Genomic DNA, 15,414 nt, shown 5'->3' on the forward strand with positions numbered 1-15,414 from the left:
TGGACCAGGGGGATGATCGTTCGGACAGTTGATTTGATGCACACAATTTCCATATTTGATGCACGCGCGTCCGGACCATGAGGATCGTCGTCCGGACGTTTGGATTTGAATTGCGATACTTGCCTTATGGATGAGCGCGTCCGGACGAGAATCCACGTCGCTCGGACAGCTGCAGTGATCTTCCCATAACTGTGCTTTGGAAAGAAATCTTGAAGCTTGTCGAACACTGAGAGTCGTCCAGATGGATGCAAGCTGGAGCAATTTGAAACTTCTCGACACAGGGGAAGGTCCGGACGGAAAGTTCTCGTCGTTCGGACGGATGATGCTTGGGACAGCTAGGAGTTCGGACGGTATGATATGTCGTCCGGATGGCTGGCACTTTGAACAGATGGGCGTCCGGACGGTATGACACGTCGTCTGGACGGCTGACAGGGAACTGAGTTTTTTGCCTTGCAAACTGTGCAGAATCTTCTGGAAGCACTTCTGAATAGCAAAATCCCTGTTAGAAAGCATCATTACGTAGAAATGATTTTGTCCTACCAGAATGTGGCCAATTACAAACTAACAAACTCCCTATTTGGCCATTCTGGGACAAAAATCACTTGACCAGTTTAAAAATACAATCCTAGTCCAAATAAAAAATTACTCCCCCTTTTTGTCACAAAGGGACAAAAGGGTAAAACAGAATAATAATAAAAACACACAAAAATTACTCCCCTTAAAGGTCTCAGAAGAACCTGGGTAAACAGAGTAATAAAATATCCAGGAGTTTAAAATGTATCAGATTATCAAAAAGATAACACAAATGTCTCAAAAGAGTAAAACAACAACAAAACAAAATAAGCTCAAGTAGCCTCGGCCATCGTCGCATCATCCTCATCATCACTGCTGGACGGGTGGTGGAACTTGAGACACGCCTGGAGATCAATCTGATTTTGCTCCACACGGAGGTTGATTGAGTGAACCTCCTGCTGCATGGACGAGATGGACTGCTGCATGGATGACATGGAGAGCTGCATAGAACTCATGCCCCCCTGAATAGCGGCCAATGCCTCCATAATCTGTGAATAGTTGACATTCGGCTGTGGTGGCGAAACAGTTTGAGAAGAAGACGCCACATCTGGAATGCCTATAGGAATAGGAGGAGGCGGGGGCACATCATCATCCTGCTCATCGTGTCGCAGTTGAGCATTTGACTTCATCAGAGTCTGCTTGCTGAGGGGATCCTGGATCTTCATCTTTGGCTCGCCAGCAATACTGATGCCTGACTACAGAATAATCTGTGTGAGTAGGCAGCCAAATGGAAGACCGGCATTTTCCTCATCACGTGCCTCCAAAATAACACCCAAAATATGCTTGCATAGGCAGAACGACAAGCGAAGACTGATAGCATAGACAAACTAGGCTCTCTTCAAAATCAGGTCACTGCGTCTGACAACAGTCCATAGATTGTGCTGAACAATCTCGGCCAACATGCAGTTAGGAGCGGATAAGGCACCGATCCTGATGGTGGTGGCGCGCTCTTCTCCCTAGGGAACGGCATGAAAGAATTCTTGGAGATCATCCAGAGAAGGAGGTATGACCACCTCATTATATGGGTTGCCAGGGATCTGGAGAACAGGGACTCTTATGAATTGACTAATGATCTGGGGATCAACAGTGATAGTATGCCCTCCAACAGTGAACTGAAGCATCAACCCGTGGTCATCATTCTGTACCACCTCAAGGTTGGTATAGAACAGCCTGACTAGCCTGGTGTACACAACGCAGGCACATGAGTGTAGATATCCCCAATGATAAGTTTGGATAATGTCGTGGATACTGTCTAGAAGAGCCACCATGATATCGGAACGGACCACACTCTCGGCAATGACTGGTCGGTCCATAATTTTGGCTCTGATGGCTGCTCTATCTCCCTCTGTCTTCTAGCGAACCCTGCGCTGTGGATTGCCTGCAGACATGATTCTGCAAAAAGAAACCAACAAGATTTGCCAAGAATAATCCAAAGGAAATAATCTTGTTAATGCACATAGAAAATTTGGCATTGAAAAATTGAAATTGACTTCTAATATAAAGCAAGTGTGTGTGTGCACAATGTGTTAACAAAATAATGCGGAAATTAAATGACACAAGATTTTTGTAAACAAAGTGGAAAACTCAATATGAGAAAAACCACTCCGGGGCAGCCAAACCCAGGATATCTGGTGTGTCTTAAATTATACTCGCAAGTGCACGAATCGTTATGCAATATAGCGTATTGCAAGTGCGAGGTCGATCCCACAGAGAAATGGTCAAATATTAGTGTCTTGCTTAATTAACTTTGTTTTAACCTAGTTCCAAAAGTTTGATGCTTGATTCAAGAAGAAAAGACTAAGGAAAAGAAAAGTGAAATATGCAATATTCAAAGAAACTAAGGCTAAAACATCCACCAAACCAAATCCTACAACTCACACTCTTGGTTTCCACTTGAACATCCAAGGAACATTAAGCTTAGGGTGTTATTCAAGTCTCTTAACCACATCCCAAAGAACCATTAAATGAATCCAACACTTTGACAAATCACAAAGAGTACCAATTGAAATCCAAACATCCAATGTATCATTCAATCACAATGGATATCTTCATTCAAACCGATAAAACAATGTATTAGCTTGGTTGAAACACATAAAATGTCCTCTATCCACCAATAATCACATTCATTCCAAAAGATAAAGCTTTAAATGAATGGAACTTGAACAACTAACAAGATATATCATTAAATGAGCAAGTGGTGCACCAAGATTGTGAGTGTTATCAATGGAAAGGTTTCATCCTCAACCCTAGTTGAGGTTACTACCCCTCCATGACTAAGAACACCACAAGAGCATGATGAACATCCATGGAAATAAAAGAAGAAGCTTTACAGAATTTCTACTCTATTCTACTCTACTCTACTCTATTCTACCCTATTCTATTTGCTCTACTCCATATGCTCTCTTCCTTCTTCAGCCTTGGTCTCCTTTTATAGCCAAGAGGATGGCCGGTTGGTTTTGTGTGGAATGGGTGAGTGGGTGTTATTTTATGTATGAGTGGAGAGATGAGTGATGAGTGTTTTATGGAATGGGTGGTGAGTGTTTTATGGAAAGATGCTACTTTATGTTGAGTGGGGGAAAAAAGGTGATTAAGTGGCTGAGAATGTGGAGAAAAACGTGTATTGGCTCTAGCTTTGGGGAGACAAGGGATGAAGCAAAAGAAAAATAATAAGAGAGATGGTTCCGGATTTTCGGGATGATCCGACGATTGAAATTCAAACAGCCATATCTTTTTCCACACATCTCTAAATTGGCTGAAACTTGTTGCGTTAGAAAGCTGACATCTTGAACTTCAATTTAGACCTAAGAAACTCCCAAAACGGATATCGTTTGGTCCTGTTATGATCAGTCTAAATGTAGTGGTCTGCTGCATCCGAATTTCCTTGTATTTTGCTTGAATTGTATCATTTCTCTCTTATTGTCCTACAAAATATAAAAACACTAAAACTAACCAAAGCATTAGAAAATAACAAAGCTAAAGGTTTAACTAATGTAAATTAAGGGGTCCAAATATACACTTTTTGGCACTCATCAAATACCCCCAAACTTACATTTTGCTAGTCCCTTAGCAAAACAAAATGAAAAACAAAATCAAAGCATGAAACATAAATCCTCTTTCGTGGGAGAAACGATTGCATTTAGCATATGCAACAAGCCTTTTAAACCCCTAGGACTCCCTAGTGGACGAGTGAAGTCTCGTGAGGGTTTGCCAGAAATGATACCCACAAACATTGAAATGTCGTATTATCAATTGAGCGAAAATCATCATTCAAACATGTGGTTCACACATCATGAGCATGTTTAACAAAATGAATGTCGCATTGTCATATTATCAAAAATCGATCAACTCATGGATGGAAAAATTGAGACAACACATGTTCAAAAGTGTAAAGTGTAAATAGCATAGAGTCATGGGGTTTCGTTTTTCCTTAAAGCACATATATCCAAAAATTCGCAGGACTCCCGTCAAATAACCAAGGCTTTATTTTACATTCATTACTATTTACTATTATTTTTGTGTCGGCTGTGCAATGTTTGACTCCTTTAAGCTTTCTAGTTGACCCATGTAACGAGTGTTGGGCCAGTGACTCCCAGACCAGATGGTCTTAGGGCACTAGATGTAAAACATCCCTAAGGGCTTAATTACTCAAGTCAAAAAGGCTACGAAGTCAGACTAGCCAAACAATCATCCAAGCTGAAATTCTCCTCTTTTTACGCGAACACCCAATGCTTAATGAGGCAAGGGGCCCGGTTACTCAATGAGAAGTCAAATTGGTGATATTATTATAATTTTTTTTTTTTTTTTTTTAATTTTTATTATTATTTTTTATTTATTATTATTTTTTTTTTTACATCTAGCCAAGTTTTCATCAACAAGTTATCCTGCAAATCTCAAGACATATAAATTTCAATTCAAACCTCATACCCCACAGAAACAATGCTAATGTGCTTGTGCTAAATAAATTAAACATGTCAAGTCTCTTTTAATCCAAAGATGAGTCAAAGGATCTCAGATTTTAATCATATGCAAAATTCAACATGTTAATCAAACCAATGAGGTGCAAACCATAGTAAAATGTAACCATGCTCAACTAACAATAATTTTTTTTTTTTTTTTTTTAATTAAAACATTTTAAGAACAAAAAGGCAACTAAAAATAACTTAAAACAATTAGAAAAATTAAACAAACACACAAATGGAAACTTAAACAAACAGAAAATTTAAACAAACAAACAAATGAAATAAACAAACAAACAAATGGACAGAGTGCTTTTCCATACCCCCAAACTTGAATTACACATTGTCCGCAATGTGTAGTGTAGAAATACATTACCAGAAATATGGAAACATCGAGGTGTGAAAGGTCAAGGCGTCCCCCAAACTTAAACACCAAAACACCTGTCAACAAAAACTAACAGCAACATTTCTCATAGACACAAACATCAAAATGTTAGTTGCTGTCAGAAACGAAAATAAAATGAAAAGAAATAAAAATGAAAGAAATCAACTGTACAAAAAGGTAAGAGAAAATTTACAGCGCCTCCCCCGATCATGCGGATGTCCAACCAATCCCTTCCACCCTTTCTTCTTTAAGAATTTATGTCCCTCGGGAGGAATGTTTCGCCATCTTATGTAGCCAACTTGCTTGCTTCGAAGGATCTTCTTAGGACGATGGTTCCTAGATTTGCGCGGTTGTGTGCATAGATCCTTGACGGATTTGGCATAAGATGGCTCTTTGAGACATTTAAGAATTAAATCTTGGGGCTCATGAAATGTCTCAAGAGGGATGGTGATGAAGGAATGAGCTTCAGTACTCATTTCCTTGTCATTGGGACTATTTGGATTTGGCGGGGGCGCTGCTTGCTCCAGGTGCTCCTCCTTTTCTTCCTCATTGCTATCCACAATTTCCTCAGTCTCAAACATGGTGATGGTGGAGACATGCTCATGACAAGAATGACTAGCATCATCCTCATCAATCATGTAGTGCCCTGCAACCATCGACTGACTTTGACGCTCTTCTTCCTCTATTCTGGTGATTTCAGCAACCAGATATTCCATCTGTCCTTCTATCCTGGCAATCGCCTGAGTGTGTTCCATAGTAGCATTCTTCACGTCACTAATAGCATTCTTCATTTCATTAATTGTTTGGCTTGAAAACTGCATGAAGGCCTTGAGAGTGTCTTCTAAAGTGGACTGTGAAGAAGAGGCTGGATAAACGTAGGATGAAGGATGGGAAGATTGGTTATCAAACTGTGGATAATCAGGATAGTGCAGTTCCTGAAATTGGGGAGCACAATTTCCCATGGCTTGAGCTTGCCACGAGAAATCAGGATGGTCGCTCCAGTCCGGGTTGTAAAAATTGGGATTTGAATCGAATCCCGGGCTGGAGGAGTTTGTGTTCAATTGCTCAGGTGAAAAATTATAGAACTGTCCCCAGGAGGGACAATTACTATCACTATGATAAGGATCAGAGCAATAGGAACATGGTTCATGTGGGTTGAAACTGTAAGGGTAGTTGGTTGGAGCAAGTGTCCTACCACTAGGTGAAACATGTTGTGCAGAAGAATCACAATAATTATCAAAATAAGAATACATGCTTCACTTACACCCTATAGCAAGAAAATATCCCACCAAAGATATGAACCAAAATTTTTTTGCTGCAAGTGGGGCAAACAGAATTCTCTAAGAGCCCAGGTTTGTTCCCAGGAAAGTGAGGGGGGTCACACCGAACACACTTAAATCCCAAGACTTTCCTAGCCAGAACTTGCCTAGACACTTGGATAGCGCCGTAGACCACACTAGCAAAGTTTTTTTTTTTTTTTTTTTTTTTTTTTTTTTTTTTTTTTTTTTAGAATAAAACAAATTGAGGATAATATGAAACACAAACTACACAGAATTTGAACTAAATTATAATGAACCAAAAGAAAATTAAGCAAACAACAAAATACCTTTAAACAGAAACAAATTATGAACAAATGGACTAAAAAATACTGGAATAGAGATACTTACCTTGTTCCGAGCTGCTGTTGTGCAGGAAAATTCGCTCGATCAAAGTATATTTAGATTGATCGAATATATGTTTGATCGATCCACTTTAAGGCAGATGAAAACTCGCTCGATCGAGTTTCGATCGATCGAAAATAAATTCGATCGATCGATTCTCCAGGGTATCCAGAAAATTGCAGAAGCTGCAGAACAGATCCGGGAAAAACAAAAGAAAAACTTAGAATGCAGAACAGAAACTAAATAACAGAAAAAAAAAATGAAACAAAAATCTATCTACCTAGTAGAAAAACAAAATCAATCAAACAAAAACCAATTTTTGAACCGATTTCCCCGGCAACGGCGCCAAAAACTTGGTGTGTCTTAAATTATACTCGCAAGTGCACGAATCGTTATGCAATATAGCGTATTGCAAGTGCGAGGTCGATCCCACAGAGAAATGGTCAAATATTAGTGTCTTGCTTAATTAACTTTGTTTTAACCTAGTTCCAAAAGTTTGATGCTTGATTCAAGAAGAAAAGACTAAGGAAAAGAAAAGTGAAATATGCAATATTCAAAGAAACTAAGGCTAAAACATCCACCAAACCAAATCCTACAACTCACACTCTTGGTTTCCACTTGAACATCCAAGGAACATTAAGCTTAGGGTGTTATTCAAGTCTCTTAACCACATCCCAAAGAACCATTAAATGAATCCAACACTTTGACAAATCACAAAGAGTACCAATTGAAATCCAAACATCCAATGTATCATTCAATCACAATGGATATCTTCATTCAAACCGATAAAACAATGTATTAGCTTGGTTGAAACACATAAAATGTCCTCTATCCACCAATAATCACATTCATTCCAAAAGATAAAGCTTTAAATGAATGGAACTTGAACAACTAACAAGATATATCATTAAATGAGCAAGTGGTGCACCAAGATTGTGAGTGTTATCAATGGAAAGGTTTCATCCTCAACCCTAGTTGAGGTTACTACCCCTCCATGACTAAGAACACCACAAGAGCATGATGAACATCCATGGAAATAAAAGAAGAAGCTTTACAGAATTTCTACTCTATTCTACTCTACTCTACTCTATTCTACCCTATTCTATTTGCTCTACTCCATATGCTCTCTTCCTTCTTCAGCCTTGGTCTCCTTTTATAGCCAAGAGGATGGCCGGTTGGTTTTGTGTGGAATGGGTGAGTGGGTGTTATTTTATGTATGAGTGGAGAGATGAGTGATGAGTGTTTTATGGAATGGGTGGTGAGTGTTTTATGGAAAGATGCTACTTTATGTTGAGTGGGGGAAAAAAGGTGATTAAGTGGATGAGAATGTGGAGAAAAAAGTGTATTGGCTCTAGCTTTGGGGAGACAAGGGATGAAGCAAAAGAAAAATAATAAGAGAGATGGTTCCGGATTTTCGGGATGATCCGACGACTGAAATTCAAACAGCCATATCTTTTTCCACGCATCTTCAAATTGGCTGAAACTTGTTGCGTTAGAAAGCTGACATCTTGAACTTTAATTTAGACCTAAGAAACTCCCAAAACGGATATCTTTTGGTCCTGTTATGATCAGTCTAAATGTAGTGGTCTGCTGCATCCGAATTTCCTTGTATTTTGCTTGAATTGTATCATTTCTCTCTTATTGTCCTACAAAATATAAAAACACTAAAACTAACCAAAGCATTAGAAAATAACAAAGCTAAAGGTTTAACTAATGTAAATTAAGGGGTCCAAATATACACTTTTTGGCACTCATCAATATCCACTATTCAGAAGACAAGACTAGATACAAAGTAGCAACACTCACATACCCCTGATGCAGTGGTCGTACCTTGCTCTCTAACGTTTAACCTAACACGAACGCCTCTCAATCAAGTCTCCTACCTGAAGGGGTTTTCAATGGAATCCTTTACCATAGGGCCAACCCCTAAGATAGACTTCAAATTAAGCGTAGCAACAACACACACAGCAACGGCTTCAGAGAGATCAACTCAGCTCAATAACCTCACAATATAGCTCTCTAAGCACTAATGGAATTCAATACCAAATTCTTGCAGTTTTCAAGTCTTGGGGCATCTATTTATAGGCTGACAGTTCAAATGAGCGTCTGGCTTGATAAAACTGGGCGTCGTCCGAACGGTGGTCATAGGCCGTCCGGACGGACAACTATGCGACCGAAATTCCAAAAATTTCACTGAAAATCTTTCCTGTTTAAGAGCCGCATCCGGGCGGTGTTGCCTTGCCGTCCGGACGATCTCACGTTCGCTGCAAGTAATTTCCATATAGAGGCTTCGCTCGTCCGGACCATGATGACTGGCGTCCGAACGTCTGGATTTGAATTGCGATACTTGCCTTATAGATGAGCGCGTTCAGACGGGAATCCAGGTCGTCCGAACGGTTGCAACGATCTTCTCATATCTGTGTTTTGGAATGAAATCCTGAAGCTTGATCTAACACTAAGAGTCATCCGGACGGGCTGCTGAATCGTTTGGACGAATGCAAGCTGGAGCAGTTCGAAGCTTCTCTACACAGAGGAAGGCCCAGACGGGAATCCACGTTGTCCGAGCGGATGATGCTTTAGTCTGATGTGCGTCCGGACGGAATGACACGTTGTTCGGACGGTTGGTGCTTTGGACAGCTAGGCGTCCGGGCGGTATGACTCATCGTCTGGACGGCTGGCAGGGAACCAAATTTTCTGACTTGCAAACTGTGCAGAATCTTCTGGAAACACTTCTGAATAGCAGAATCCCTGTTAAAGAGCATTATTACAAGGAAGTGATTTTGTCCAACAGAATGTGGCCAATTACAAACTAACAAACTCTCCCTTTGGCCATTCTGGGACAAAAATTACTTGACCGATTAAAAATATAATCCCGGTCCAAATAAAAATTACTCCACCTTTTTATCACAAAGGGACAGGGTAAAATAGAGTAATAAAAATCAACCACAACAAAAATTACTCCCCCTAAAGGTCTCAGAAGAACCAGGGTAAACAGAGTAATAAAGTCCAGGAGTTTAACTAGAGTAGCAAAATATAAAACAACTGTCTCAAAAACAAATAAGACAACTACAAAATAAAGATAAAACTCAAGCATCCTTGGCCATCGGCGCATCATCCTCATCGTCACTGCTGGAAGGATGATGGAACTTGAGGCACTCCCGGAGGTCCAGTTGGTTCTGCTCTACCCGGAGGTTAATGGAGTGAACCTCTTGCTGCATGGTAGAGATGGACTGCTACATGGATGTCATCGAGAGCTGCATGGAGCTCATGCCCCCTGAATAGCGACCAATGCCTCCATGATCTGAGAATAGCTGACTTTAGGCTAGGATGACAGGACAGTCTGAGAAGAGGAAGCCACACTCGGTATGCCTATAGTAATAGGAGAAGGCGGGGGCATATCATCGTCATCCAGATCATCTCTCCGCAGCTGAGCATTTGACTTCATCAGCATCTGCTTGTTGAGTGGATCTTGGATCTTCATCTTTGGTTCGCCAGTAATACTGATGCCTGACTGTAGTATAATCTATGTGAGCAAACAACCGAATGGAAGACCGGTATTGCTCTCATCACGGGCCTCCAGAATAACGCCTAAAATATGCTTGCAATAGGCAGAAGGGCAAGTGAAGATGAATAGCATAGACGAACTGAGCCATCTTCAAAATCAGGTCACTGCGCCTGACAACTGACCATAGGTTGTGCTGAACAGTCTTGGCCAACATGCGATGAGGGGCAGATAAGGCATCGATCCTGATGGTGGTGGCGCGCTCCTCTCCCTGTGGAACTGTGTGGAAAAACTCTCGAAGATCTTCCATAGAAGGAGGAAGTACCACCTCATTGTAAGGGCTCGCAGATATCTGGAGAACAGGAACTCCAATGAACTGACTGATGATCTGGGGATCAACAGTGATAATATGCCCTCCAACAGTGGATTGAAGCACCAACCTTAAATCATCATCCTGTACGACTTCAAGGTTGGCATAGAAGAGTCGGACCAGTCTGGTGTAAACAACACAAGCGCAGCTGTGAAGATATCCCCAATGATATGTCTGGATAGTGTCATGGATACTATCCAGATGAGCCACCATAATGTCGGAACGGACCAATTCCTCTCAGCAATAACAGGTTGGTCCATGATTTTAGCTTTAAGGTTGCTCTATCTCCCTCTGTCCCCTGACGAACTCTGCGCTGTGGACTGTTTGCAGACATGGTTCTGCAAAAGAGACCAACAAGATTTGCCAAAAATAATCCAACAAAATTCTTGTTAGGTCAAATTTTTTTGGAATTATAACGGCAGTAAAAGGGACTTTTCCAAAACTAGAGATAGAAAATATCACAATGTAGTCCACAATAATCCTAACACAGCAGATATTACAGATAGGCATTGGATAATCTCAACAACATTCCTAAATTAATCAAGATCTAACAGTTTAAAAGAAATTGAAAAGAAAAAAAGGCTAGAAAAATACTTGGAATGAGAGAGTAATGCACAAAAAGACAAGAAAAGGCAAGATAATGACAAAAACTCGCGAGAAATCACTCACTAGAAGCCAAAAGAGAGATTTTTTGTGGGGTAAGGTGAAAATGTGGCTGCTAGGGGATTTATAGAGCCTGTGGGGTCCCTGTCCGAACGGCTTATTAACATCATCCGGACACGTGTTGCCTCGGAAACATGCAGACAGGTCGTACGCGTCCGGACATCTAATCCTACCGTCTGGCTGTCAGAGCCGCGCGCGTCCGGACGTATAGGAGTACCGTCCGGCCGTCTGAGCGACACCCGTTGTGACGACCCATTTTTTTTTTTTTTGAAAACATATAATGAGTCATCATAGTGGCACAACTACATGTCGCTCAACCAACATACGGTACACATTCCATAACATGTACCTGACAATCATAGTTACATCTACGCAGCAGATAACATATACTAACATTATCAACATAGCGGAAGGTACATCTATAAACAACAGTTAATTACAACAAAAGAGCCATTAATATGTCTATCTGTTTAAAGCTTCTACATAGCTATTAAATACATACTAAAAGACTGGCTCATAAATACAAGTGTCACAGGCGACACGAGCCATAAACAAAGTCTACCAAAAGGCGGACAACACATGGTCCAACCATTATAACTGTCACGTCGGGCTTTAGTCGTAACATTCCAAGTACTATGCTACGACATCATTCATTAGATCCATTGAACCTGCAGTTAAAGCGTCAAAGTATGTATGGTTGTAGGGTTAACCACATCCGTACAGGTGAAAGTATAAGTTTACCACCTCAATAGTATAAGACTCACTACGGAGTAAACAATGCACGCAAACATACATACATACAAGATTCAACAATATTATTCTCAACTCAATAAGTCCACACAACGCATCATTAAGTACAAGTCACACCATTCATCACACACATATTATTACGGATTCTACTAACAATATTCCACACATCACACCAGTGCTAGCACTTCAATGCTAGGCTTACCGTCAACACCGCCCGTAAAGTTACGACCCACAGGGCACACATCTCACGTGTGCTAGCACTTCAATGCTAGGCTTACCATCAACACCGCCCGTAAAGCTACGACCCGCAGGGCACACATCTCACGTGAGCTAGCACTTCAATGCTAGTCTTACCACATATCTCACTAGTGCTAGCACTTCAATGCTAGGCTTACCGTCAACACTGCCCCTAAAGCTTCGACCAACAGGGCACACATCTCATGTGAACTAGCACTTCAATGCTAGGTTACCACACATCTCAGCCAAGAGCTGCTACCCTCTGACCTACCACCCATCTCAGCCAAGAGTTGCTACCCTCTGGCCTACCACTCATCTCAGCCAATAGCTACTACCCTATGGCCTACCACTGTGCCAAAAACTACTTCACTGGACTTACCATTTATCAACTACCAGGTTATCATAATACCAAAGCATCCACACTATATATATATAATCACGTGTATTCCCAAACATCTTTCTTTTAACACATATCGCATTCCTCAACACAATCACATTTATTTTTATCAACAATTCCATAACCATCAATACATTCCAATTTCAACATCCATTTATCATCACAATTCTCAATCCAAATATATCATAACTCATTCACATATATTTTTACCAACAACTCCATAACCATCAATACATTCTAATTTCAACATCTATTTATCATCACAATTCTCAATCCAAATATATCATAACTCATTCACATATAATTTTATCAACAAATCCCATGATCATAAATACAACCAAGATTCATCAACATCCATTTATCCATATAATTCACAATCCAATATATCTCACAAACTCATTCATATATATTTTCATGCATATCTTCAATATCAATCCATCAACATATTTTATTTTTCACAATATAATTCATAATTACATATACCAAATCATCACTATAGAGTTAACATCAAATTAAACTAAATGCAGCAATTCATATATCTAAATTCCTAAGATCCCTCAGTGAGTAGAATACTCACCTGGCTGCATTGGACTCATAATTCGAACTCAACATTGAAGAACCCATTGACGTCTCCAATTATGACACGACCCTGCAAATACTTATAACGTTAGACTTTGTTATTCAACCTATACTTTATGACACATGCACTACTCGTGTGCTCACAGGTCGCATAACCCGCTTCTAAAGCTAACTAGGTACCTCGGCTATCATTAGGTTTACCATTGGTTCTTGATTCTTATTATATCTTGCTTATTAATTAGAAGATGCATTTACTATTATTTGCCTACTTTTTATTATTAAGTCACATAATCATAGCTAATCCTTTTTATAGCCTATTGGCTTAAATTACTAACTTAGCATTATATATTGGAATCATATACATGTTTATGTATTCATATAAATACATATACATATATAAATCATGCTTAATAAGCTTAATCCTTAACCTGATGATACTCTTAAGCACCTTGCAATACAAGGGTGAATCCATTGGTTATTTAATTACTTGTTTACCATATTTTATTCCTCATTCTTCAACTAAAACCTCCATCACCATCCAATGATCCTATTAGACCTATATCATGAGGCTCATCTAATATCCTACTTTCTTAAAGAGTACAATCTAAAACTTCATCTCGTAACCAAACATCCAAATAGGCCATAACAAAGAATCCAATCATTTATGACAACCAACCACTACGGCCTTCCAATACAACATAACCCCAATTTCTCTTCGAACTCTTCTCTAATAAACCAACCATAGACCAATATTTCTAAATAGAAAATCCACATCAAATTTACAAATCCACAACCCATATTAGAATCATAAAAACACATTTATAACATCACTAAGACCGTAACCCCAAGAGAACATTACCATTCGGTCAACACCTCAAAATCCCCTTGAAACCCTATATTTTCATCTCAAGCAAAACCCACAATTTCCAACATCAAGCCACAATAGCAAAAGATCCCAAAATCAGCCCTTCAATATATACTCAAACTTCATATGGTTAACACCAAAGCTAATCAGAATTTCAACAACTAAAACATAAACTAAATCAAATCCAAAAATCAACATAAAAGTGTAAATCAACAAACCAAAACCAGATTTTGCAACCCTAATAGGAAACCCACCATTTTGAGTAATATCAACCGGGATCCATCCACAAAACTCAAGAAAATATTACCAAAAACCGAAACCCATTTCATAATGACCAATACGTATTTGGTCCACCCACATCAAAAACCCAAATCCTCACTAACACTTCCAAAATCCATCATAAACCAACCCCATGAATTATCAAACTAGAATTTCATCGATCCCTAAAATTTTATACTCAAAGACCCGTTTGACTAACCTTACAAAGGACCCATTAGGTTCATGCCAAGAAAAACCCCTAAAATTTCGAGACCCATATGGCTTTCTTCTCAACAAAATCAAAGGAGAATTCAAGCAAAAATCAAAGAGAATGAAAAGATGGTTTTCACCGGAACAGGGCCGAAACTCACTGCCTTAGATGCTGCCTCCACGCCACAACGGTGGCCCGACCACCCAGCTCCAAAATCGTAACTCCCACGGCCAAGGATCCGCTTCCACACTCACGGTTCTCTGCATCACAGCCTCTCCATCTCCCTCACGAACTCTCACTTGATCTCTGTCTCTCAGTGTGTCACGGTGCGAGTGACAGGGGAGAAATGGAGGAAGGAAAAGGGAAAGAAAGGAAGGGAAAGGGAGAAGTGAGAAGGAAGAAAGAAAGAAATGGAGAGGGCGTCGGCTGGGTTTCATGGTGACGAAGGGCTGTGCGACGTAGAGGAAGGAGAAAGGAGAAGGAAGAGAGAAAAAGAAAAGGAAGAAGAAAAAGAGAGGCGTGCGTGCGTGAGGGGAAGAGAGAGAGAAAAAGAAAAGAAAGAAAAAGAAGAAAGAGAAGTGGGACACATGTCAAATTTTGGGTGGTTGGGAGGAGATAATGTTATCTCCTCTTAGCCAACCTTGTGCTAACACGTGGCAAGTGGAGATTCCCTATACTTTTAAAAGCCCCCAACTTTAATAAATCGCTGCAGGACCCCCCACTATATTAAAACCATCTCTTTTAACAATTAAAATATAACCCCACATTTAATTTAACTACACTCTACCCACACAATTATTTATTTATTCCATTAGGACCCGTTATTATTGTTATTGTTATTCTATTATTTTATCTAAAACTCATTTTATTTAATAAATACAATTTATTAATCGATAAATGGCCTATTTATTTTATTGGTCTTTACACCCGTCCGGACGCAAAGAGAGGCCGTCTGGACGCTTCACACTGAAAATGCAGAAAACTGAGGAAAAATTTGCAGAAATTAA

General features: G+C 39.8%; 1 long non-coding RNA gene across 2 annotated transcripts; it reads right to left on the reverse strand.

Annotated features, from left to right (window-relative positions):
- Positions 1–11,514: 11,514 nt before the first annotated feature.
- Positions 11,515–14,931, reverse strand: LOC133877013 (uncharacterized). Of its 2 annotated transcripts, XR_009901638.1 has the most exons (3): positions 14,547–14,931; positions 13,072–13,143; positions 11,515–11,778 (listed from the first exon to the last, which is right to left on the reverse strand). It is a non-coding gene; the product is annotated as an uncharacterized LOC133877013 (long non-coding RNA). The 2 variants fall into 2 exon arrangements; XR_009901637.1 differs by lacking the exon at positions 13,072–13,143.
- Between the last annotated feature and the right edge of the window lie 483 nt (positions 14,932–15,414).

This window comes from Alnus glutinosa, chromosome 9, assembly GCF_958979055.1.
Source record: "Alnus glutinosa chromosome 9, dhAlnGlut1.1, whole genome shotgun sequence".
Lineage (NCBI taxonomy): Eukaryota > Viridiplantae > Streptophyta > Magnoliopsida > Fagales > Betulaceae > Alnus > Alnus glutinosa.